This window comes from Rhododendron vialii, chromosome 5a (assembly GCF_030253575.1).
Source record: "Rhododendron vialii isolate Sample 1 chromosome 5a, ASM3025357v1".
Lineage (NCBI taxonomy): Eukaryota > Viridiplantae > Streptophyta > Magnoliopsida > Ericales > Ericaceae > Rhododendron > Rhododendron vialii.
Genome location: NC_080561.1, coordinates 2331318 through 2357858, shown reverse-complemented (window position 1 = coordinate 2357858; position 26541 = coordinate 2331318). Strand labels below are relative to the sequence as shown.

Below are 26541 nucleotides of genomic sequence, written 5' to 3'. Positions count from 1 at the left end.
CCATTTTCCATTCTTCTTCTTTACCACCACAGGGTTCGCGAGCCAAGTGGGGTATTGCACTTCTTTGATGGCGCCAGCCTCGAGGAGTTTGTCCACTTCTTCATTTACTGCATTGGCATGAATAGTGGCCGACCGCCGAGGCTTCTGAATCACGGGTTTTGCTGATTTTGAAACGTTGAGGGAGTGCTTGATGAGCTTTGGGTCAATGCCTGGCATATCATACGGCGTCCAAGCGAAAACTTCAATGTTGCTCTTGAGGAACTGCAAGGTTTCTTCACTCTCGACTTGGGGCAAACCAGCGCCGAGCATGAAATATCGTGATGCATCCTTGTTAAGTGGGAATTTGATAAGATCCTCAATTGATTTCTCTTCAGGAAGAGATCCGACGTCTTCGAGGACTGGTTTGTCAGGGACTTCAACCCAATGTACTCTTTTGGAGCTTGATGACTTTTCAATGGCCGAGACGTAACATTGTCTGGCTTGTAACTGGTCTCCAAATAGATCTTCTTGTTTGCCGTTAGCGCCGATGTACCGGACCACCTGGTGGTAGGTTGAGGCGACGGCTTTTATTGAATGGAGCCAATTTCGTCCAAGGTTTGCGTTGTATGGGCTCGGTGCGTCTACAACGACGAACTCTTGATTAGAAGCAACCGAGCCCGTAACAACAGGGAGGGTAATCCTTCCGAGAGGCCAAACTGGAGTGCCATTGAATCCAATTAAAGGGACTTCAGCCGGGAGAAGGCACGATTCTGGAATTTTGAGCTCCTTGAAGAGAGACAAGTACATTACTTCTACCGAGCTTCCTTGATCAATAAGCACCCTTTTAACAGAGTGAGTTGAGATTTGGATTGTGACCACCAGAGCGTTGCTATGGGGCGTTTGGACACGTTGTAGATCTTGCTCGGTGAAAGTGATTGACCAGGGACGCTCAAACAATTTGGTTCTTTTAGGAGCACGATTGATGGAAAAAATTTGGGTAACTTTCTCAGCTTTGACAAGCTCTTGACGAAGCTGTTTTGCTGCCTCCTTTGTTGTTGACCCATGAATAATGTTGATTACTCTGACTGGACGTGGAATAAGGTTTTGCCCACCAGCGTTCGGCTATCTCCTCAGCATTTTTGTCCAGTCAATATGATCATCAAGAAGTCCTTGTGCTGCTAGATTTTCCAAAAGTGCTTTATAGGGAGCGCAAGCCGTGGTGTAATGTCCGAGCTCATTATGGTACGAGCATCTCTTTCGACTGTTGTTATTGCCTTCTTCTGTGTTCAATTTGGGAGGGTTCGGCCAAACAAAGAACGGTTCCCTCTCTATCGTACGGAGGAGGAAATAAATTGGCTCTTTGAAAATGGTGGTTTCAGCTATATAGTCATGGGCTTTTGGACCCTTTTTGTCTGCCACGTTGACTGTGTTGACCTGCTTCTTCGGCTGGACAGCGACCACAGGCTTTGGTGGTGCGATTTGGGGCGTGGGGATATGAAGGCTTTGAGGTACGATTGAGTTTTGCCCTCCTTGGAGTTCTCGCTCGGCGATGAACTCTTCGTAGGAACAGAACTGTTCTACCGTCCTCATTAGCTCGTTCGTTCCATGAGGCGCCCTTATTGCCAGCTCATCCAAGATCTTGCTTCCTGTTTCCAACCCATTCTTGAAGTTCCTTGCTGCCCAGTATTGATCAACACCGGGTATTTCGTTAAATAGTTGCCAATAACGTTCGGCATATTTCCGAAGCGTTTCGCCAGGCCTCTTCCTCATCTGTGCCAAGGCATCTTCTTCCTTGGCTTGCTTATTGCTAGTAATGAACCGATAGTTAAAAGCTCTTTCAAGCTCTTTGAAACTATGGATCGATCCAGCCTCTAATTGGTTGAACCAAAGCAGGCTGAGGCGCCCAAGACTCGACGGGAATGCTTTGCACATGATGGCGTCGTCGTCGATGACACATGAAATGGTGCTGTAGGGAGGTATTCCTGAACAGGTACAAAACAAGCCCGAGCACGGTCAAAGAAAAAGTCAACACGCTATGGACCAGTGACATGAGAAGTCAATGGTCCAGAGAGGTTGTATGATTCTCGGTGCAATGACACGAGATGTTACTGGACCAAATACAAGGAAAATGACATGAGATGCCACTGTTCAAGAAACTTGTTCGGCAAGAGAAAGCCGAACAGGAGGAGAGCTCCTTAGAAGGGATATGGTCCAAAAAGTTTCCCTAGGACCAGTTACATGTGAAGTAACTGGTCCAGGCCATCTGTTCGGCCATGAGATGGCCGAACAAAGAGAGAAGTCCTATTAGAGGGAACATTCTAGAAGGGTCCAGAATCACTGGTATTCCATTAAGGGATGAGATCCCAAGAATATAGGATCTAAGAAAGATACCCAACGAGTATGGGATGTTCGGCTTGTTATGGAAAGAGTCCTACAAGGATTAAGGAAATAAACTGATAAGGGAACGAGAATCCAAGAGATCCTAGTTTTCCTATACGAGGTAGGAAACCTAGGGCAATATGGATACTTGGGCAGCAAGCATCCATAAATCTATAAATAAGAGGTAAACCTAGAGGTAAAAGGTACGCAATACATTGCATTATTCGTTATTTACCTATTGATAATTAGGGTTCCATTAGGAAATACTAACAAAGGCATCGGAGGGCCTTTGCCACGAGAGGCAAAGGTGCACTCACTCCTTGTCTGTTTTGCAGGATAAGGGTTTCATTGACAAAGTAGGGTTACGTTCAAGAGGCACGTGAAGCCGCTGCATTCCAGTGCTGTTCAGAGCACTACTTGAATTTGTCCACCTACAATTGGCGCCGTCTGTGGGAAACGAAAGAGTTCCCTTTCAAATACGACCATGGTGGAAATAGATCCAGCAACACCACACGATCCGAAGGACATGTTAATTGGAGGAGGGGATAAATCTCCACCCGGGGCTCCGAGAAAGCCCGAAGGAGGACACAAGAGGACCACGAGTAAGGGCCACCCCCTTACCATCCACGGCAACTCCAAAAATAGAGATGGAGAGACGGCATCGAAGTCCACGAGAAGGACTAAATCCCATCAAGGGGACGAATTGATTGCACACTCCAGGAGTGTATACCGTAGCGAAGACGTTTTGATAAAAAGAGACAAGAGATTGAGGAGTATGCTCGTTTGATCAAAAAATGAGAACATGAGATCAGTGAACTAGAGAGGATCAGGGAACATCCGGAGGACTCCGGACTATCTTGAAGAAATTCTAGAGGCAGTGAATATGCTTTGGTACAGTACAAAAAGGCTCTTTCACGAGGAAGAAGGAGCAGAAGCAGAAGTCTGACCCCAAGGCGACATAAAGCTTCTCCACGAAAAGGAAGGAGTAAGATCCGAACACCCGAGCAAAGGAGGGTATCTCCGAGAAAGAGGAGAAGCAGAGGTCGAAGCTCTACCCCCGAGGAGGAAGGGAGTAGGAAACATCATAGGGACAGGTACGAGAGACCTGATTCCGATTGGGAAAGAACTAGATCCAAGAAAGGACCAGAGAATGAAACCATGACTGCACGGGAAGCAGCACGGAAAGCACTTCAGAATATAGCATCCTCCCCTTTTGGAAAAAAAGTTACAGGAGGCTAGATTGCCGACCAAGGTAAAGCACGGAACGTTCATCCTCTACGAGACAGATGCTGATCCCGTGGCCCATATACAGCATTACCAGCAAGCAATGATTATGCATGAAGGAGATGATGCAATCATGTGCAAGATGTTTCCGTCGAGTTTAGGGAAGGTTGCTTTGTCTTGGTTCCACAAATTGGGCTCACGCTCCATCCGAACATGGGTGCAGTTGGCCGAGGAATTCACTGCACGGTTTTTGACGAGCAAGAAAGCTCCCAAAACCTTTGAGAGTCTTTCTTTTATGAAGCAAGGAGAGGACGAGCCGATTAGGACATATACAAACAAGTACTGGGAGACCTTCAACGAGATTGAAGGTTGTAGCGAGGAGTATGCCATTGCCACTTTCAAGACAGGTTTGCCTGTTCGGGGGAGCTACGTAAGTCATTAAACATGAGTCCGGTGCAGACGCTGGCAAAACTAATGGAGAGAATTGAGCAGCACGCCAGAAACGAAGATGATATTCTTCGGGAAGATGGCAAGCTGGCCGCCGAGCAAGTAAAGGGACCCACAAAGAAAGCAGAAAAGCCAGAGCCCAAAACCTATCGTGAAAGGAAGGATTATGGGCAAGCAAAGAAAGAGCCGTACAAGGACAAACAAGCTCCGGATCCCAAATCATTCTTTTCAATAAACACGGCCTGGAAAGAGCCCATTTACAGGATTCTTTATTGAATAAAGAATCAGCCTTATTTTAAATGGCCTCCAACTCTAGGTGGGAATAAAGATGCAAAACGTGCTACGAATCAGCACTGCAGCTACCATAAGGATTGGGGTCACATGACTGAGGATTGTGAAATGTTTAAACGGCATCTTGATGATTTGGTCTCACGAGGTTATCTCAAAGAATTTATCCAAGAAGATTCCAAGGATAAAGACAAGGCAATGGAGTTGGATTACGAACAGAATCCAAAAGGAGTAATCCATATGATACATGGATTAGCCGAACCTTATACGAGAAATGAGATGAGATTGCTTCAGAGACAAGTGAAACATGACCAACATGTAATGCAGTTGGGAAAGAAAAGAGGGCGCAATGAAGGGGCAAGCAACGAAGACATAGTTTTTACGAATGAAGATCTGGGAGGAGTCCAGGTACCACACAACGATGCTTTAGTCATAACCCTACGAGTTGGGGAATATGATATGGAAAGAATCCTGGTGGATTCAGGGAGTTGCACCAAAGTGCTATACTACGATGCATTCAAGAAACTGGGGCTCACTCAAGAAGATTTGGTACAATCAGTAACTCCATTGGTCGGATTTGGGGCAGGAGCAGTTTGGCCATTAGGAAAGGTAACTTTACCTGTTCGGGCTGGGACAGTGGTGCTACGAACCGACTTCCTAGTGGTGGATGTACCGTCCTCCTATAACGTGATTATAGGAAGAACATGGTTGCACAAGATGAGGGCAGTCTCCTCAACTTTCCATCAGATGGTAAAGTTCCCAGGGTCTAATGGGATTGAGCACATCAAAGGTAACCAAAAGATAGCCCAACAATGTTTGGTGTCCATCATAAAGAGAATCCATAATCCCCACCATGTTAATACTATGGAAATTCCGGATCTGCCGACCATTGAGGATATTGGAAAAAACCCAACCGAGAGGGTAGTTGAGGATTTGAAGAAAACACCGATCAACGAGATTGATCCAGATTGGTATTTTCTGGTCGGGGAATCATTGCCAGTAGAGGAAGAGAATGAATTGATAAGTTTCTTGAAGACTTATATCGATGTATTTGCCTGGACACCAAAAGAGATGCCTGGGGTAGATGCGGACGTCATCTGCCATCATTTGAACATAGATCCACAGCACAAGCCGGTCATTCAGAAAAAAAGAAGGGCAGCCATACAGCATGTTGACGCTGTAATTGAAGAAGTAGACCATTTGTTAGAAGCCAAGGCAATAAGGGAAGTTTATTATCCAGAATGGCTATCGAATACTGTTGTTGTCAAGAAAAAGAATGGAAAGTGGCGAGCCTGCGTAGACTTCACAGACCTAAACAAAGCCTGCCCGAAGGGTAGCTTTCCACTTCCAAGGATAGACCAACTCGTTGATGCCACTGCAGGGTACGAACGAATGAGTTTTCTCGATGCATATCGAGGATATCATCAAATTGCCAATGTTGGGCCAGATCAGGAGAAGACTTCTTTTATTACACCATGAGGGTTGTACTGCTACAATGTCATGCCCTTTGGATTGAAGAATGCAGGGGCAACGTATCAGAGATTGGCAACCATCATGTTCAGAAATTGCTCGGCAAAATTATGGAGGTTTACATAGATGACATGGTGGTGAAGAGTAAAGCTGGGCAAGGCCATATTGCAGATTTGACAGAAGCTTTTGAGATTTTGAGGAAATACAAGTTGAAACTCAACGCCTCGAAGTGTGCATTTGGAGTCGGTTCTGGAAAGTTTTTGGGCCATCTTGTAACTCTAAGGGGAATAGAGGCGAATCCCGACCAAATAAAGGCCTTACAAAATCTGGAAAGTCCTCGGACAATGAAAGAAGTCCAACGGTTGACTGGGATGGCAGCAGCTCTTAATCGATTTATTAGCCGGTCAAGTGACAAGTGCAGACCTTTCTTTCAGCTGTTAAAGAAAAGGGAAGGGTTCAAATGGGGAGCAAAATGTGAACAGGCCTTCCAGGATCTAAAGGGATATTTGGCCTCTCCTCCCCTTCTTTCGACTCCAGAGCCAGGTGAGTCCCTAGTTTTATACTTAGCTGTTTCTGAGCATGCTGTGAGTGCAGTCCTCTTGAGAAACAAGGGATCCGAACAAATCCCTGTTTATTATGTGAGCAAAACATTGTTAGATGCGGAAACGAGATATCTGCCCCTCGAGAAATTAGTCCTGGCATTAAGGACAGCAACCAGAAAATTGCCACATTATTTCCAGAGTCATAAAGTTGTGTTTTACACTGAGTTCCCGTTGAAATCACTGCTACGAAAGGCAGACTTCTCGGGAAGGATCTCAACTTGGTCCGTAGAGTTGAGCCAATACGACATTGATTATCAGCCGCGCACAGCAATCAAAGGTCAAGTGTTGGCTGATTTTGTGGCAGAATTCTCACCCACAGTAGCACCTTTGCCTCCTACGAGAAAGGAGCATGAAGCAACGCCACCTGTAACGAAGAAACAGGAATCAGTCGAACAAGATCCCTTGGAATGGAAAGCTGTTTGTTGATGGGTCAGCTTGCAACACCGGTTCAGGAATTGGAGTTGTTCTTTTACCCCCTGAAGGATCAATGTTGGAACTATCTGTTCGGCTAGGGTTCAATGCATCAAACAACGTGGCAGAGTACGAGGCACTCTTAGCTGGTTTGAGAAGTGCAAAAACCCTAAAAGCAAAATGTGTTAGGGTGTATTCTGATTCACAACTCGTAGTCCATCAACTGTCCGGGCAATATGAAACCCGGAGCGAGAAGATGGCGGCCTATGTACAAGTGACCAGAGATCTGCTCGATACCTTCGAAAGGGTGTATATTGAGCAGATAAGTTCTGGAAAGAATGCTCATGCAGATTCATTGGCATGGTTAGCCGCAGCTGTACCATCTGAGTTTAAAAGGAAAATAGCCGTAGAGTGTTTGACTGAGCCGAGCATTGGGAGAACCGTGGAAATGGTCTTGGACGTGAACTAAGGACCAAGTTGGATGGACCCAATTGTGGAGTTTTTACGAGATGAAACACTCCCTTTGGACAAAAAAGAGGCTCACAAAATAAGGACCAAATCTGCTCGGTTCTAGTTATCCCCAGAGGGAAAACTGTATAGGAAGTCTTTTACAGGACCCTACTTGCTTTGTGTGCATCCTGAGATGGTGCAAAAGTTCCTCCACGAAATTCATGAGGGAACTTGTGGAAGCCATGCTGGTGGTCGATACATAGCCCACCGATCAATCACCCAAGGATATTGGTGGCCGTACATGCAAGAAGATGCTAAGGTGTACGTTAAAATTTGTGAGAAGTGTCAGAAATTTTCACCAATGATTCGAACACCAGCCGAGGACCTGGTGCCGCTGACAAGTCCCTGGCCGTTTGCTCAATGGGGAATGGACATAGTAGGTCCACTACACAAAGCAACTGGGAATCGAAAATTCCTACTAGTTGCAACAGATTACTTCACTAAATGGATCGAGGGAGAGCCATTGGCCAAGATCACTGAACCTATGATAGAAAGGTTCGTGTGGAAGAGCATCATAACTCGCTTTGGGGTACCTTATTCGTTGATTACAGACAATGGGTCACAATTTCAGAAGAAGTTCAAAACTTTCTGTGCCCAGTATGGTATAAGAAATTACTATTCGACTCCAGCCTACCTTCAAAGCAACGGACAAGCTGAAGCTTCTAACAAAACAATTCTTGATGGGATCAAGAAGAGGTTGGATAAAGCAAAGAGGAAATGGCCTGATGAATTGCCATTGGTACTTTAGGCATACCGAACAACGCCTAGGAGGTCTACGGGAGAGACCCCCTATTCATTAGCATATGGAACAGAGGCTGTTATTCCATTGGAAATAGGTCTGCCGACCAACAGGACCACTTTGGTTGAAAGTGGAGGAAATGATAGAGCCTTGGAGATTGAGTTAGACTTTGTCAAGGAACGACGAGAGCGGGCCCTGGTGCACTTGGCCTCATACCAAGAGCGGCTCATCAAAGGTTATAACAAGAACGTACACCCACGAGAGTTTGGTGTTGGAGACCTTGTGCTACGAAAAGTGCTCGGCAATACTAAAGTGGCTAATGAGGGAAAGCTAGGGGCAAATTGGGAAGGCCCATATCGAGTTACAGAAATCGCGGGCATTGGGGCTTATCGATTGGCAGACTTGGATGGGAATCCAGTGCCAAGACCTTGGAATGTCCATAATCTGAGAAAGTTTTTTATATGAAATTTTTTTTTATGCACATCGTGATTGTGTGAGAGTTATGAATAAAACTCTCTTGTGTTCTAGTTTTGTTATTTTAGCTGCAAAGGGTACGAGTAATGCCCTCTTGAGTTTTACAGTTTATTAATGAAGTTACTTTTTTAGTATAACTGTTGTGTTCTAGGTATTTGTTTTAAATATGAACTACGAGATTAGTTTCCCTCATTCGTATTGGGGAGCAGGGTATACATTTAAAGTACGTGAAACTTAAAATCACTGCTTATGATACGAACTTGTGTGATTGTGAAACTTTTAAGTACGTGAAACTTAAATGCAAGTACGAAACACTTGTGAGAACGCAAGTACGAAACACTTGTATGATGTTCTAAGTACGTGAAACTTAACAAATACGAGTTTGAAAACACTTGTATGAAATTTAAGTACGAGAAACTTGGACAGACATGCATAAACTTTAAACAAGTATATGTTAGCCACGAAATATTCAAAGTACGAGAAACTTAAACCCTTGTGATGCATACGAATACATGCATAGAGCATACGAGAATATGCACAAACAGTTCAAAGCATATGAGAATATGCACGAACTTGGAAGCATAAAAATATATATGCATAAGTACGTGAAACTTCAAAAGTACGGGAAACTTACAAATCAAAGACAAGTACGAAATACTTAAAGAGTTTTCAGCACAGTATTCTGACATCACAAAACCACAATTCGAATAGGTGGCAAAACAGATTGTCAAAACACATAACGATTGAATTTATTCGTCTTCTGTGAGATCTTGGACAGCTGCAGGAGTAATTGTAGGAGCTACTGGTGCAGCCAGCTCTTCTATGGTATTCTCATCTTCAAGTGGACCACCACTGACTTCCTTTTGGCCAGGGTTGGTCATATCATTCTGTGGCTCAACTTCAGTAACAGGTGGCTCAGACGTCTGCACATCTTGTTCTTCATCTCCCTCCTCAGTAATGTCCTCATGTTCACCAACAGCTGCGCTTGGTAGTTCAAAGTTGGTCCAGAGTGGAGATGACTCAGGAATCTCAGCCTTAGCAAGGCAAGCAGTCCAGGATGCCACCCATATTTGGTCTTGAATCCCAGGCATCTGGTTCGTGTAGCTGTCTGTAGCTACCTTGATTCGCTCATTGTATCCCTTTTCCAATGCAGCTTTGGCTTCAGTCTGGCTTGTTTCAAGTTCTTTCAAAGTTTGTGCGAGACTATCCTCAGCCCCCTTCAGTTGTCCCTTCAAGCCATCTGCTACCCCCAGGGCCTAGTTTTCTTCTCTCTCAAGCCTGATGATGGTACGTTGAAGCTTGATGTTCTCACTTACAAGTTTGGCACGTTGGGGTTCGGATTGGCTGAGTTTCTGAGCCATGGCCACCATTTTTTGCATCACCTGGAATGTTCAAGAACAACTGTGATAAACATAAATATCAAACGCTATATACGCTATGGTTACAAAAAGAAACTTTACCTTGGCGTTATGGGACATGAAAGAGCTGAGGAGGTTGTCAGGAGACATTGCAACTTCTTTTTGCATATCCCCAGGCAACAGAAAGGCCTGGGACAATGCAAGTGCAGTCCCTTCAGTCTCAACAGTGTCCCGAGCAGTGATAGCTCGGTTCCCATGAGAGAAAGAGGGAGCCCATGCTGGAGCAGGAGATGAGGAGGATGGTGGGGGTCTTTCTTGGGATTCTTCCACCCGTTGACGTTTTTCTCTGTGGAGGGCTTCAATTTCTTCTAGAGAAAATCCAGGAGGAGCATCAGTTTGAGTCTGGATACGACGGCCACGACCTTGACCACCTTGGCCCCGAACAGTACCCCGACCCCGACCAGGAATGGTTAGGAGGCTGCCTAAATCAATTGGCCGGTTCATCTCTGGAGGTGAGAGGGTATGGCCGCTGGAAGACGAGTTGGATGTGGAACTAGAAGCTTCCTCAGCAAGAGGGATTGGTTCGTCAGAGATCGGAGGTGTCCGAGAACGCCTCTCTTCTTGTTCGGGGACTGGTCTTGAAGGACCAGCTACTGCAGGGTTATCGGCTGCTCGGGTTCGCCGATCAATAAACCCACCGTATGAAGCTTTGTAGCTGAGAAGTACTTGAGCTGCTCTTGCTCGGCCTGCAAGGTATGTCCCTTCGCCGTTGAATGCAAGTGCTCGTTTGATATCAGCTATGTGAACTTGTGGGGTTATGATGTTATAACCACGGTTAATATTTGATGCTAAAACAAAGCAAAGCACAGATAATTAGAAGCATGAAAAAGCTTTTCCTATGAAAAAGGACACAACATATGAATTAAGGGGAAAGCACTAACGTGGGCTCCCGAATATGTGAGGGGCATGGAAACCAATCACTTGGCTGTCCTCATTTCTGGGTTCGAAGTTGCCCGTAACGATCAGAAAGTCGTCATCATCCCCTCAAGCAGTGTCAGGGAGTTCAAGGACTAGCTTCTTTCTAGAATCCCTACTTTTCAAATAATATGTAAGGGCATCCCTGGTTCTGGAGATACTATATAAATGGTGAATGTCGTATAAACCTAGAGAAGTCCCTAACATCTGGTTTAAGGCATTTATGCCCATAACTACTCGAAAGAAATTAGCCGAAACCTGCATTGGCGAAAGCCTATAATATGCTAAGACTTGGCGGAGCAGAGGGGCTAAGGGAAACCTAACTCCGCCTTCAACAACGGCTACTACTGGAATGTGAAGAGTGTCGAAATCGAAGCTTTCACGAATGGCATCCTCAGGAGCCAAAACAGTAGCTACGTTGTCAGGAATCCCATATCGAGATCTGAAACTAGTCATGGTTTGAGGGGTATTACAGTGTCTCCGAAATCTTCCCATTTCCAGAAAGGTTTTTGGGGTTCTTTGAAGTATAAAAGAGTAAGGGGTGATGAAACCCTAACAAGAGATTGTAAACAATCCACCAAGAGAAATGGAGCAGTAAGGAGAGGAATGGTGACTTACGAAAATAGTCGATTGAATCCCTAAAAAGCAGAAAGCAGGAGGTCTTGAAATGATGAACAGAGCTTCAATGGCGGGTAAAACTTGAAATCGTCTCTTTCTGCAGAGGGAGTCTAAGAGAGAGATTGGGGTTTTTGAAAATGGGACGAAAACCCAAAAATACCCTAAAAGTTGGTGGCGTACGTGAAACGTCACCCCAGACGCCGTTTGAGCGTTTCGTTTTCCAATAAATACATCTGTTCGTATTTAATGTAAAGCAATACAATGATCGACACGTGTAAAGATTAGGGCTAAAAGCCTGTGACGGCCACACGAAAAGATGATTTTGCCTTAAGCAAAATGATGAAACATTGCACCAATATATGAAATAGGGTGTAGAAACAAAATGAATTTGCTCGGTAAAAGAGCTTTACTCGTCATCTGAGTAAAATATAAACGAGTAAGGCTGGGGAGCAATTGCAGGGAGGTATTCCCGAACAGGTACAAAATGAGCCCGAGCACGGTCAAAGAAAAAGGTCAACACGCTATGGACCAGTGACATGAGAAGTCAATAGTCCAGAGAGGTTGTACGATTCTCGGTGCAATGACACGAGATGTTACTGGACCAAATACAAGGAAAATGACATGAGATGCCACTGTTCAAGAAACTTGTTCGGCAAGAGAAAGCCGAACAGGAGAAGAGCTCCTTAGAAGGGATATGGTCCAAGAAGTTTCCCTAGGACCAGTTACATGTGAAGTAACTGGTCCAGGCCATCTGTTCGGCCATGAGATGGCCGAACAAAGAGAGAAGTCCTATTAGAGGGAACATTCTAGAAGGGTCCAGAATCACTGGTATTCCGTTAAGGGATGAGATCCCAAGAATATAGGATCTAAGAAAGATACCCAACAAGTATGGGATGTTCGGCTTGTTATGGAAAGAGTCCTACAAGGATTAAGGAAATAAACTGATAAGAGAACGAGAATCCAAGAGATCCTAGTTTTCCTATACGAGGTAGGAAACCTAGGGCAATATGGATACTTGGGCAGCAAGCATCCATAAATCTATAAATAAGAGGTAAACCTAGAGGTAAAAGGTACGCAATACATTGCATTATTCGATATTTACCTATTGATAATTAGGGTTCCATTAGGAAATACTAACAAAGGCATCGGAGGGCCTTTGCCACGAGAGGCAAAGGTGCACTCACTCCTTGTCTGTTTTGCAGGACAAGGGTTTCATTGACAAATTAGGGTTACGTTCAAGAGGCACGTGAAGCCGCTGCATTCCAGTGCTGTTCAGAGCATTACTTGAATTTGTCCACCTACAGGTGCTTCTGTAACTGATGAGATGGGTGTATGCCTCGGTCGTGCTGAGGTCAAACTTCTGGAACTTTGGGAGGTGGAGACCTAGCTTCGGCAACGTGGCTTGGATCTTCGTCGAGAAGGGTGATTCTGTCAGCTTTTTCAATTGGTATTCGTGGGTTGGCCGAGGGGGAAGACCTTCCCGAGCGTTCCGAGACTTCTTCGATGCTCAGTATTCTTGTTCCCTTTGTTTTCCTTCTTCCTCGTCTTGCTGTCGTTGAGATCCCCTCTCTCTCTTCTCTATGGGGACCCTTCTGTAGTCATTTTCTGGAAGATTTTCAGTATGATAGACCCTTCGTCGGCTAGGACGATTGTCTTGCCGAACGACCACGCTTACGCTTTTTTCACGGTGAAGCTTCCAAGCGCTTCCCGAGTTTGTTGCTCGTCCTTCATAGGCATTCTCCCGAGGGACTTCATCTTGACCAATATGCTGGCTCTGGGGACCTTTCCCTTTTCTTCGAGGCGTTCGGCTTCTTTGCCGTTCGGATTTGTACGGGACGAGAGCCTGGTCGTTGTCTCGAAATTCCACTGTATCGTAGCTTTGAGAGCCCTGGGAGTATTCGTCTCCAGCCGATGAACTTGAGAAAATAGTATGTGGGCTCCCTTCTCTTCGCCCTTCTCTGCCTTTAAGTCCCGCACCATTGCCGAGACGTTGATGAACTGGGGAAATTTGCTGCCTAAAGCGAGCGTTATCCCCAGCTCGGTGATCCGTCAATTGTGGGTCCAGGCGGTCGTGGACTGAGATTCTTTTTGGCCGTGAATCAACACCCAAAGGAGGAGGGGGTGGCAGATTTCCTCTCCGGCGCCGTCCCTGAGATCCAGAGTGGGATGCCGTAGGAAATTCTTTGGCCTTAATCTTTTCGATCTCCATTCTTAGAATGGCTACATCAGCGTTGGTCTGTTCTTGTTGCTGTTCTAGCATTTGTACGTATGCTAGAGCGTCTTCACTTAAGCCCACTGGACGTTGGATGGAAGAGCTCACGCCTGGTGGAGTAAATCCAAGAGGGTGAGATGGGGAGGCAGCGTTGATACCGGTTTCAGAGGTGATGTGCAAAGAGGAACTGAGGGGTTGAAAAAGAGGAGGTGAGGGTGCTCCGCCCATTTTTGGTTGGAGGAGACTGGTGGAGATCTGAAGGGGTGAAGTTTTTAGGTGCGAAAGAGGTGGTCGAGGTGGAGGAGCCGCCGTGGATCTGAATCAAATTGTTCACGTCGGGTTCACCAAATTGTGGGGGCTCCGTTCCGGATGGTTCGTACTTTCAGAATGTTGGTTCGAAATTAGCTCCTGGCTCCTTGCTCAGTCCTGCAAAATGAAGCACGACTAAGAGACCACGCCGGAGGTTCTCCGGGATGGCCCTCCGGTGCAAGAGCCAGTTTGCTTGCAAAGAAGAGTTAGGAATTGAGAGCTAGGGTTTCGTTTGAGCGTACCCCTTCCAAATAGGCATAATGGGATATTTATAGGGAACCCTTAGCTTGGTCTCCAAGATTGCACCAACGCTCAACACGCGTCGGCTGATGTCACTGTTGCATCACGTTTAGGGTTTTACAACCGTTTTCATGATGAGCTGGCACCTTCACGTGCCACCATCATTGTTCCCATAACCGTTTGGATGACGTCACGACCATCATCATTGCCATGGTTACTGTTCTGATGCGGATGAGCTGGATCGTCGGCCAAGCTTCGCTCGGCACCGAGCATGTTGTGGGACCTTCGGCAGCTATCCAAACGAACGTATCCTCCACCCCGAGCAGGTGCAGGGAATGGAGCATTAAGGGAAGTAGTAATTAGCGGGACCCTCGGCTCCGAACGTCCAAAGAAAGATGTCTTGGAGTTGAAAGGAATACTGGGTCACGTCCGGAAGCTGCTCGAGCCATTTGCTCGGCCTTCTACACACTGGTGAATTCATTTAGTTGTGCTACTTTTCTCACTTTCCTTCTGTTTTTTTTTTCTTGGCAAACGAAACTTTTATATAAGCTCGAAAGGGTACATCGAGAGGATTACAAAAGGAAAGAGAGCATAACTAGCCCATCCAACAAAAAGTTGAACGGACTCAACACCTCAACATGAGCTACAACTTGAGCTTACGAATACCATCAAGAAACACCTTAAACTCCTCTACCGAATAAATCTTGATTGCGAACTTGGACTTCATCCACATTGCAACCCTCGATTTTATCAATTCCCCCACCACCTCAACACTCGTGGTAGCATTGTTAAACACATAGTCATTTCGGGCTAGCCACAAAGACCACAAAGTGGCAAAAAAAGATGCTTCTCAGATATTCTTCTCTAGATTTCGAAATCTGGAGTCAAACCACCATAGAGCCAGATCAGACAACGAGTTCGGACAAACCCATGTAACATGCCACCAATCCATAATAAGGGACCAGATATTCCAAGAGAATTGACAATGCAAGAACAAATGATTCGGGGTTTCGAGATGTAGGGAGCACAAAGGGCAAGATAACGACTGGCCCTCTTGAAGAATATTCCTAGCGGAGAGCACCGATCTCATTGGAACCCTATCCTGAATCGCTATCCACGAAAAAATTTCCACCTTAGGAGGGCAGAGATTTTTCCATAGAGACCCCAAAACTTGGTTCCTGGACTGACCCATCTGTTCCCATTGGACATACACTGATTTTGATGAAAAACGCTTATCCACTGTCCACTTCCACTGGAGCACGTCCCTTCTGCCTTGATCGAGTGTCACCAAATCCAATCTTCGGTGCAATTCCTCTGATAAGTTGGTCTCCCACACATTAAGCCGCCTTTTCCTATATTGTAGTTTCCATAGCATATTCCCTGACCCTTCCTTCACCGCGCTGACCGTGCTCACTATTTGGTTAGATATAAGGAAAAGCCTAGGGAATTCTTCCTTGAGAGATCTATCCCTCAACCAAACATGGTCCCAAAATAATGTGTCCTGCCCAGATTGGACTTGAATTCTAAAACCCTCTGTGAGGACTGATCCAATAGTAGAATCCCTTAGAGAGCAAATATCTCTCCATATATTGGTTATTCGACCGGCCCTGGGTAATTGAGGTAACCAAGCCCCCTGTGCGATATTATACTTTCCTTTGATAACTCTGACCCATAGGGAGTCCTTGTCCTCGTTAAATCTCCACCACCACTTGGACAGCAAAGCAAGGTTTTGTTGAAACACTCTCCTTATTCCTAGCCCACCAAACTCCTTCTTCTTAGTCACTGTTTCCCACTTCAGCATATGCAACCTCTTCTTCTCCACTGTGTCTCCCCAAAAAAATTTTTTTTGAAGCTTTTCAATAGCCTTTGCCACAGTTATGGGAATCTTAAAAATGGACATGAAATAGGTTGGCAAATTGGTGAAAGATGAATTGATAAGTGTGAGCCTCCCACCAGTGGAGTTCGATCTCCTTCTCCATACATTAAGTCTCCTTTCCATCTTTTCTAGAACTGGTTCCCAGGTTTTAGTCCTCCTCGGGTTTGCTCCCAGGGGAAGACCAAGATACTTGATTGGCAGGGCTTCAACCTTACATCCCATAACCTGAGCGAGGGCTAACACATCCGGTTGTGGAACATTAACACCGCACAACGAGCTCTTGGAAAAATTGATTTTCAACCCTGACATGAGCTGAAAACACCTAAGGATCCTTTTAATATTGGTCATCTCCTCTCTATCATTGTTACAAAATAGAATAGTATCGTCAGCAAATTGGAGGTGGGACACAACTACCCCATTGGTCCCAATTCGAATTCCTTTGATTAAGTGCAGCTCCCTAGCTTTCTCCAGCATAATGTTTAGAGCTTCCACCACAATGTTGAAAAGAAAAGGGGATAAAGGGTCTCCTTGCCTGAGGCCTTTCTGAGTTCTGAATTCTTTGGAAGGAGACCCATTGATTAACACAGACATGGATACCGGTGAACAACACTCCTTTATCCACTCACACCATTTCTCCCCAAACCCCAATTTAGAGAGCAAATCAGGCAAGAATTCCCAGTTAACACAATCATAGGCCCTTTCAAAATCAATTTTCAACATTAAACCACCTTGATTTCTTATCTTCCAACTATGAATAATCTCATTAGCAATTAAGACCCCATCCAGAATCTGTTTACCACCAATAAAGGCAGCTTGGGACTCGCCAATAATTGAAGGTAAAAGGGATTTAATTCTGTTTGCTAAGACTTTAGACAATAGTTTGTAAACCAACCCACCATACTAATAGGCCGAAAATCTTTGAAAATCAAAGGGCAATCCACCTTAGGAATTAAAGATACAAAATTAAAGATACAAAGGTAGAATTAATACCTTTAGTAAGCTTTCCTTTGGCATGAAACTCCGAAAAGAACAGCAGGACCAAACTTTTCAAAAATTCCGAGCCTTTCTTAACAAAAGAGAAATTGAAACCGTCAGGACCCGGCGCCTTTATATTACTACGACCCTTCAACGCTGCCACAATCTCCCCCTCCTCAAACTATTTTTCCAGACAAAGAGCTACCTCCAGATTCAACTTCCTAGCGAATACACCCCCCAACGTGGGTCTAGAAGGTCTTTCCTCCATGAAATTGTTCCTAAAGTGCTCGACGGCTGCTTCCTTTATTTCTAATGGGTCTTCCACAACTCTTCCAGAGACCATAATTAAACCCACCAAATTTCTTTTGTATCTGTTATTAGCCACCGTTTGGAAGAATCTTGTATTTCTATCACCCTCCTTGAACCACTTAATCCTGGATTTTTGCCTCCACAACGACTCCGCTAGGCGAGAGAGCCTCCAAAACTCACTTTCCTTCTGTTTTCGATTCATCTTTTCACTTTGAGTTCTGTTCCAGCTATGTTCCTTTTTTTCCTTCTAAATTTTGGATTTTTGGAAGTTGGAATGTCACTACAACACGAAAGGCTTGTAGCGAGGATTTAGTTTCCTCGCCAAACAGCTGATTTCCTCGCAAAATGTATTTGCGAGGAAATTTTTCGTCGCCCGTTTTCCTCGCAAAAGGCTTGTCGCAAAAAGAATTTGCGAGGAAAAAAATTTCCTCGCTTATTCTGACACAATTAGCGAGGAATTTTTTCCTCACTATAGCTTTTCCTCAGTAGACTAATGCAATGTTTACAAAATAGGCGAGGAAATTTTTCCTCGCTAGACTAATTTTTTCCTCGCCAATTATAGTTTAGGCGAGGAAATTTTTCCTCGCTAAAACTCTTGAAACTAAAAAAAGATGGTTCTCCTGCTCGTTTGCTTCTGCGCGAATTCGAACCGTGGCCTCCTGTATGGAGGCATTCACTCCATCCATCACACCAACTTCCTTTCCAGTTCAAACCTTTGCCTTTTTTATATATAAACCTTTTGTACATCCTTTCACCTCTCTAAATTTGTTTTTTTAAACATTTCTCTCTAATTTTAGTCTTTTCGTAGTGTTTCTTTAAACTTATTTTTTAAATCATTAACATTATTCACTTTTATTGAATTTTTTTATAATTTAATATTTTGTTATATATCTTTAATAAATCTTTATACCTTTCTAAATTTGTTTATTTTAACTTCGTTTTAATTCTCTCTAAGTTTAGTAACCTTTTGTAGTGCCTAAATTAGTTTGAGCTGGCACTTTAAATTTCTGCAAATACGATATTTTTTTTGGTGGGTTAATCTGTTCTTACTGTGTATATGCGTCCATAACAATTTTAACTCAACTACAATATTACAATAGTAATAATTTGTTATGTTTCTTTTTAAATGGGGTTAACCTTACATATTTTGAAAATAGATTAGTGATATTTTGAAAATACATTTCGCAATTATTAAGTACTTTATCTTTTGTTTAGCTTTTCATTAATTTTTTTTGTATGAATTAATAATCAGTTATATCTCTATGAAAAGCAATCTATACATCCCATGCATTCTTTTTCTGAAAAGCATATCATTCATCCACAAACTTATAATCCCTATGTCCAGTCCTTTTTTTGGGTTTATAACAGTCAAACGAACAATACGATAGAATTAATGAATGCACTCTGTTACCAAGAGTGTTCTATTTCTTGGGTATTTATATACAAATACGGTTACAAGTGATAAGCTTTACAAAAGATATTGCAAATGATAAAATATAACCACTGAAATATTGGTTACATTATCAGGACTTGTTTTCTTGATCAACTGATTTGCACTGATTGGTTGACATCCCCCCGCAAGCTGATGGTCGAGGCATGACCTTCAGTTTGAAACGCAGTGTCCGAATGCGGGAAGACGCAAGTCCATTTGTAAAAATATCGGCAATTTGATCCTTGGTGCTAATAGATTGAATAGTTAAATCACCCCGAGCGACTTTGTCACGCACAAAATGATAATCAATTTCAACATGCTTTGTGCGGGCATGGAAGACGGCATTGGCTGTAAGATATGTTGCACCAATATTATCACACCACAGTAATGGAGTGGCAGAGATATAAAGACCAAGTTCGAAGAAGAGTGACTAAACCCAAGTTAATTTGGCGGCCACATTCGCAATAGCCTTGTACTTGGATTTAGTTGAAGAGCGAGCAATAGTGCGTCGCTTGCGAGAGGACCTCTTTTCTTGATCAACTGATCATTTGCACTGATTGGTTGACAATAACTATGGGATGAACTTTTTTTTAGCATGTCCTTAAAAATGTTTGTATTCAAACAATAAATTTTAGTACAATTTGAGCATACTGACGTTGTTAACAATTAATTTCAGTTGGGGAAAAGTGAGTTCATATAATTCGTGAGAAACATATTTTTTATTTCATCAATTCAATGCGATTGGTGAGGAAACTATTTTTTTCCGTTTCTCTTTTTTATTTTAATAAATTTGCTAATGATATTGAACTATGTAGTTGATTATCCCTTACCATCGTGATATTAAAGATACATGAACATAATTAATAATGACTTACATATAAAAAATTTAATGAGTCCTAAAAAAGGTGACAAAATATTTTCTCGCCAAAAGGTTACATTTAGCAAGGAAAACAGATTTCCTCGCAAAAGGGTTACATTTGGCGAGGAAATAATAATTTCCTCGCTAAATGTAACTTTTTGGCGAGGAAATTTAATTTCCTCGCTAAATGTAACTTTTTAGCGACGAAATTGAATTTCCTCGCAGATTGTGTACTTTTAGCGACGAAATCTATTTTCCTCGCCATATTTCCTCGCAATAGGCCTTTCGTGTTGTAGTGTGTGCTGGGTAGGAGAAAGCGGAAAAGGTAGTGATAGGAAAGCAAATTGTAGTGGAGGTCTATATTTCTTCTTTTTGGGCTCTAGACATGAGGAAAAAAACATGAACAGGTATCGCAAGAAATGTTTAAGATTGGTCAACAAGAGTTGCACCATTCTTTTTGTTTGGTTCAAAACTTAAAGAGCTGACATTACATTACATTAAATTATATGTTACTCGCGAGTTTTCCTCATTTTGTTTGATATATGTTTGATCTTTTCTTCCTTTTCATATTTTAGGTTGTTGAGAATATATGTTTGCCATGAAGTTTTAAAACTAAAATTAGCATTGGGATTGACTGGTTTTTGAAGGAGTAATGATGTCTTTAGCTTTGGTACTGTCTATCCTGTTCTGCAAGGGAAACATATCTTCGTCTTTGACAATTAAAAAAGAAAGCCTTTTTGATAAATTCCGAGTAAGATGATCGTGCCGCTTTGGTTTCTTAGATGAGTGCCATTCCTAAGACAACGAAGAAAATCCGCGCACCACTCTCACTACTGTTTCTTGATGAACTTGGGGTTTAGTTGCATGAAGACAACTTCTCACTTAGTTAAGCTTAGAATGAAGATTGGCCAATTAAGGAGAAAACATAGAAACAAGGCAGACATTGTAGGCATGGTGGAATTCTTGGGTCAACAGAAAGAATAGTAAATGGGCATATTTGTTTAATTAAAAACAACCATTTTAACTCATATTGTCCTTGAAAGAAAAAGTTAAACAGAGATGTATGTTTTTGCGATGTTGAAAAGAGAAATAGTTCAACTCCATTTTGCTAAAGGAGAGCTGCTTACCAAAAGGAAACAACAGAATAAGGGTCACAGTGTCTAAAGTAGAGGTCCTTATTAGGCAAAACATGAATTCATTTTGCACCTTTATTATATAAGGGTCACAGTGTCCGCTAACATCTACTTCCTATAATATAGGGTGTCTGGTCTAAAATTTAGGGTTTGGGCCCTAGGTTTTTGTAAGAGGAAGCTTGTAAATCGTATATGACCAAGAGAATCCCATTGATTAGTGGATAAATTTAGAAGTGCAACATGCAAGTAAACATTCATAGAGTTTAAGTGTGGGTGGAGCCTCATATTGATTCTCCATCTTCTTGCATAAACCTTGATTAAGCTGCAATAAGGACAAGAGGTAGTTATCATGATAAGATTGCATATCCAAGCCCTATGGTCACTTTGTGCAATAAAGAGCAAAACCAAGAAGATGGAAAAGTTAATGATTCGGATGAAATGATAGTTGATCTATTTCGGCACCCAAGAAACGGAATTGGTAGATGAGGTTGCCCATGGAATCATGAGGGCTTATACTTGGATGATTGGTGGTTTCAATAAGTTAAATTTGGTTTGACCTGCTCGGAAATTGCTTTGTGAAGATGATATATTAATAGAGATCATGTTGAGATCAGTGACTTTCCACGTATCCGAATATACGCACATTCTTTTTGGATTATGTTTAATGGTTGCACCCTTTTGGTTTAACGACCAGAACAACAGTGACTTTCCACGTATCCGAATATACGCACATTCTTTTTGGATTATGTTTAATGGTTGCACCCTTTTGGTTTAACGACCAGAGCAAGATTCGTGAGATTATTTGCCTAAAATATCTATGTCTATACGTTCCCGTACTACCTTAGAAATACGAAGGTGTCTGTCTTATTTTCAAGTTCAAGAATGTCGTTAGCTACTACTAAAAAACCCACAATGCATCCTTGGGTGGATACAACTCTTTAAATAATTGCATGGCGTGACATTGACTGTCAGTGGAACCGCTGCATGAAAATCAGACCAATTGGCAACATGCAATCTGTTTTTTCTAAGCAGTCATACAAACGGTAGTAAGATAAAAGCCTTGTACACTGCACATAGTACAAGCCTTTTGTGCACTAGAGATTTAGCACCAATAAAAACAGTTTTGACATTACTATTTCACATTCTGTTTCTAGAGCATACAGTTTAAGGGTTTGTTTCTTTTAATCGAAGTGTGAAGACATACTAATTTTCATGTATAGGCCAAATCACTGAACAACAATCATGTTTATAGCAGTCAGTATTTTCAAAATGCCTTATGCTATGGACTGGTTTTGCGAAGGTAAATGGCTTTTCATTTTCTGTTCGTTTTACTTTTCTTCTATGAAAGAGCATTGGCAGATGCCACATACTTATTTGTCATTGTCTCAATATGTAGCAGTTACAAATGGCAACGCATCTGTTCCGTAAAGAGATCACAAAATACAACTCTCTCTGGCATCCTCAAGAACAAATCTTAGTGCTTTTAATTGTGATCCATCCCCTGGTTTTGAAAACCACATTAACCTATTTCTTGGATTGTTTCTGTTGATTAGGTCACTTATTTTATCCTTAAAATTTTTTGGCAGCGATGTACAAGAATTGGAGGATACAACAATTAGCCTATTCGGTGGTAACTGATGTGCTAAAAGAAATATGAGAAGATTGGATGGAAAGCAATCAAGCGACCCAGTGTGAAAATTGATGGAAAACGACTACAATTCTACCAGTACCTAGGAAGATGAGAAACTTTTCACAGGGACTGTATGTAAAGCACTTTCTACTGCTATGCAGTTAACTATCAGGGTTCTTGGTGCTGAAAGTATGTTGTTTATCCTTAGAATTTTGTTTCCAATGTCTTGTATTCTACAGTAATGCTATTGGTAAGGAGTCATGAGCAGGTCCGACATTGTAGTCAACTGGGTTCGGTCTCAAGGTGATGTTTATAAATATGGGATTTGATAAGGAAACTTCATATGAATTCCATAGCTGTTTATGCTCAAAAGTTTGTGTTTTAATGTTCAGTAGAAGTTGTTGAAACTATGACACCGGGTTAAGGGTTGGATTAAAATATTTAAGAAGGGCTCGTTCATTTTGGGTTGTATTCGTCCGAGTGCCTACGAAACAAAATATTGCTTAATTCAATGACTTTCAATGTGTATCTAATCGGGTCATATAGATAAATATCACGTGCAAAGCACATGCACTTATAATAGTTTTACAAAATGGACGTTTATTAAGGGATAATTCAAAATGGAATACTGGACTCTAAATAGAGGACGGAAGGAGTATGTCTTAAGAGTTCTTCTACCACCACACACATTCACATACCCATACTCATACAAGAGTGGAGCCCGCACACACTACACACCTAGTGTGTGGGCCCCACCCTTGTTGTGAGTGAAGGTATGTAAATGGGTGTGGTGTTAGAATTATTGATGCCTTAAATGGTTAACTATACACATTTTTAATTCAATAAATAAACAACCAAGGGCAACATGGTAAAAAAATCAACCCATAATCCATTTTGATGGATACCCCTAAATATTACTTCTGTTGCAAAATGTATTACTCCCTCTGTTCGTTTTCGTTAATCTTTTTTGGAAGTCTGTGTTATTTTCAATTGTTTATATCTTTCAATATGGACTCCAAAAAATATACAATATGAATCTATCAAAATAGATCTCAATTGGTTAATAATTCTAAGTTTTTAAAATTATGAAAAAAATAACACTTTTCAAATTCACAATACTTGCCCTTACTCAATTTCAGCAATGCCCGAATTGAGGCCACCCCCAACACCACCCGCGCAACACCACCGCACACACACCACCACCCCCGACCCCCCCCCCCCCCCCCCCCGCACCAAATTGGTTAATAATTCTAAGTTTTTAAAATTATGAAAAAAATAACACTTTTCAAATTCACAATACTTGCCCTTACTCAATTTCTGCAATGCCCGAATTGAGGCCACCCCCAACACCACCCGCGCAACACCACCACACACACACCACCACACACGACCCCCCCCACCCCCCCAAATTGGTTAATAATTCTAAGTTTTTAAAATTATGAAAAAAATAACACTTTTCAAATTCACAATACTTGCCCAGATGTAACGATGTGATGTTTAAAAAAATTGGGGTACAATTTATAGAAAACCTAAAGATATACGTACATTATATATACCCCACATATATGCCAACGTCTGTGTACAATACATACATGTCTCTATAAAGATGCATTCATATGCATGGGCGGCTCCACAATATCCTGAGGGGGTTCACTAATTTTTTTTATACATTTGAATATAATTTCATTTTTTTTCCAATACTGTCGGTATTGAGTCATTCATATGTAGTCAAAGTAATTGAAAATTCACTAAATTTTTGGGTAGCTAGATAATATAGCTCAACAAAACAACCCAATAAAATTTTCAACCAAAAAAAATATGTTAGAGCTTTTTATACAAAAAAAAAAAAAAAAAATCTTTATGTTTTTGTCACCATTAAACTAAAATCTTGAGGCCGCCCCCTCTTCATATATCTAAATCTATCATGATAAAACCCACCCAAATTCCAATCACTCAAAATAAAACAATCAATTAGAATCAAACATACCCAAAATTTGAAGCCCTAATCTATCAATTAGAACCAACCAAAACGTAAATTTGCTTTCGAACGTGGCTCAGCAGCTCTGGTGATGAGCGGTATTCTTCTTTATCTTTGCCTTCGTCTTCATCCCCTCTCCCTCTCTGTGTGTGTGTGCAGTAGAGATGCAACACAGGCGAGGTACGTGAATGGGGGTAGAATGGTCTTTGTCTTCGTTTTTTAGTCCTGCTGCAAAAAAGGGAGGGATTACAAGTGGGACCAGGACTATATAGTTCCTGGATTATACCCGGGCTCTATGGAGCTTAACAAACGGGCCCTTAAAGTCATATGTGAAGGTTACCCGTCAATTCCTCCCTTAACCCTTTTGAGCTCCTCTTTGAGGGCCTCATTCTCCAACACCAGTTGCCTGACAGCTCTCTTGTGCTCCTCCTGTAGAACTCTAATATCTATCACCAGTTGCTTGTTCGTTATCTGTATCTTTGTGTGCTTCTCTTCAAATTTTTTTTGCTGCTCCCGAAGAGATGCCAATTCACGTCTCATGATGCCAATAGAGAGGTTTTTGACTTCAAGTTCCCTCTCAAAGACCGCAATAGCCTGTGCATGATCTTCGTTACGGGGTGCAACACTGGAGCCTAGGAAGTTGAGGAACTGGGAAACTACCCACCATATAGCCTTTTCGTCGGCTAGTGCTCGCTTCTCGCCATCCAAGGCAATTTTTGAATCCTTTATGATGCTGATGTAAAATAGTCTAACATTCACCGCAACATTAAGTACCCATATTAAGACCCCAAACCAATTTAAATTGGTCTCCAACTCCATAACTTTCCTTGCGACAAAGTAGAGTAACCTCTGAACAAACACTAACAGTTTCTTGATTGCGCACCAAAAAAATTTGAGCACGATTTTAATTAACCAGCACATCAAAACGAACAGAGACATTTTTTCTGTGCAGAAAAAAAAAAATACAAATGTGTCAATGAATGAGAATTGATAGGACATGTGGAGGACATCGTGAATAAGATAATATATATTGCAAAAATCTATTTGCAGTGAGGTCAAGTGTCTACAACACTTTATAATGTGTATTTCATGCTTAGTAATGGTATAAAATAGTTCTTACACTATAATAAAAAATGGTAAGTGGATATTTAGTCATATTTTATTTGAATGTAACTTCATTTTGAATTGACCCCAACGAAGGACATTGTTTCACGTCGAAGTTGATGATTCTAATGATACTTTTATTTTTAAAATGTCTCTCCCTAACTATAGAAAAAGATAAAATAACAAAAAAAGACACACAAAAATCCCCCCACTCAGAAACCTCAAAGTGCAAAAAAAAAAATCTCATAGTGCAAAATTTTCACAACCGATGACAAAAATGAACAAGTAAATTCGTAGGGTGCAAAACCCAAACTAATGAATGTACAAGTTAAAGTCCAACTAAATTGTGAACCAACTTCCACTAGTTCTGGGCCTTGGCTTTCCTTCTGACTATGCTTATTTCTGCCTTTGTACAAGCTCCGCCCTTGCATGGGATTAGCTATTTGTGTTAAAGTACTAGATAAGAACTTAGGCCATCCACAGTGGTATAATAGAAAATGAATAATCAAAAGTTGATACATCAGCTTTTGACTATTCATTTAAGAGGTTACTAAGCTTAACAATGTTGAAATCCACAATAGTCACTTCTAGTCCACAACCAAAATAAGTGATCCACTGCAATTTCACTCCTCCCCCCCTCTGTTTCCCGCTATTCACCTCCCTCCATTACGTTTTTTTAGGAAAAAATATATCGATTCCCTCTCTTAATTTTGTGAAAAAAATCAATGACTTCCTTCCCTCTTATTATGAATTTTTTTGGATGATCGAGAAATATGAACTTCACTTTTGGAGGAAAAAAAGAGAAACAGTTTGTGGGTAAAGAGAAGAAGATATAGAGCAGGCAAAGAACAGAATAAGAAAATACCAATTGAAACACACGTCTATCCAAATTTTGGAACCAGTTAACTTATGTAGGGTGGGGTCAACAAATTTTAATTATTGAAAAAAATTGCTAATTTTGATTATTCAAAGCCCAAAATTTGATTATTTATAAGGATGTAGCTAAGTTT

The 26541-nt window shown here is 42.0% G+C and overlaps 1 long non-coding RNA gene across 1 annotated transcript in view; it reads left to right on the top strand.

The window, feature by feature from the left end:
• LOC131325435 (uncharacterized) overlaps nt 1-22821 on the top strand; it is a 31983-nt gene extending 9162 nt beyond the window's left edge. Inside the window, exons 2-3 of the long non-coding RNA XR_009199704.1 lie at nt 19983-20093; nt 22406-22821. This is a non-coding gene — a long non-coding RNA (uncharacterized LOC131325435). The remainder of the gene's footprint in view (nt 1-19982; nt 20094-22405) is intronic.
• The last annotated feature ends 3720 nt before the right edge of the window (nt 22822-26541 follow it).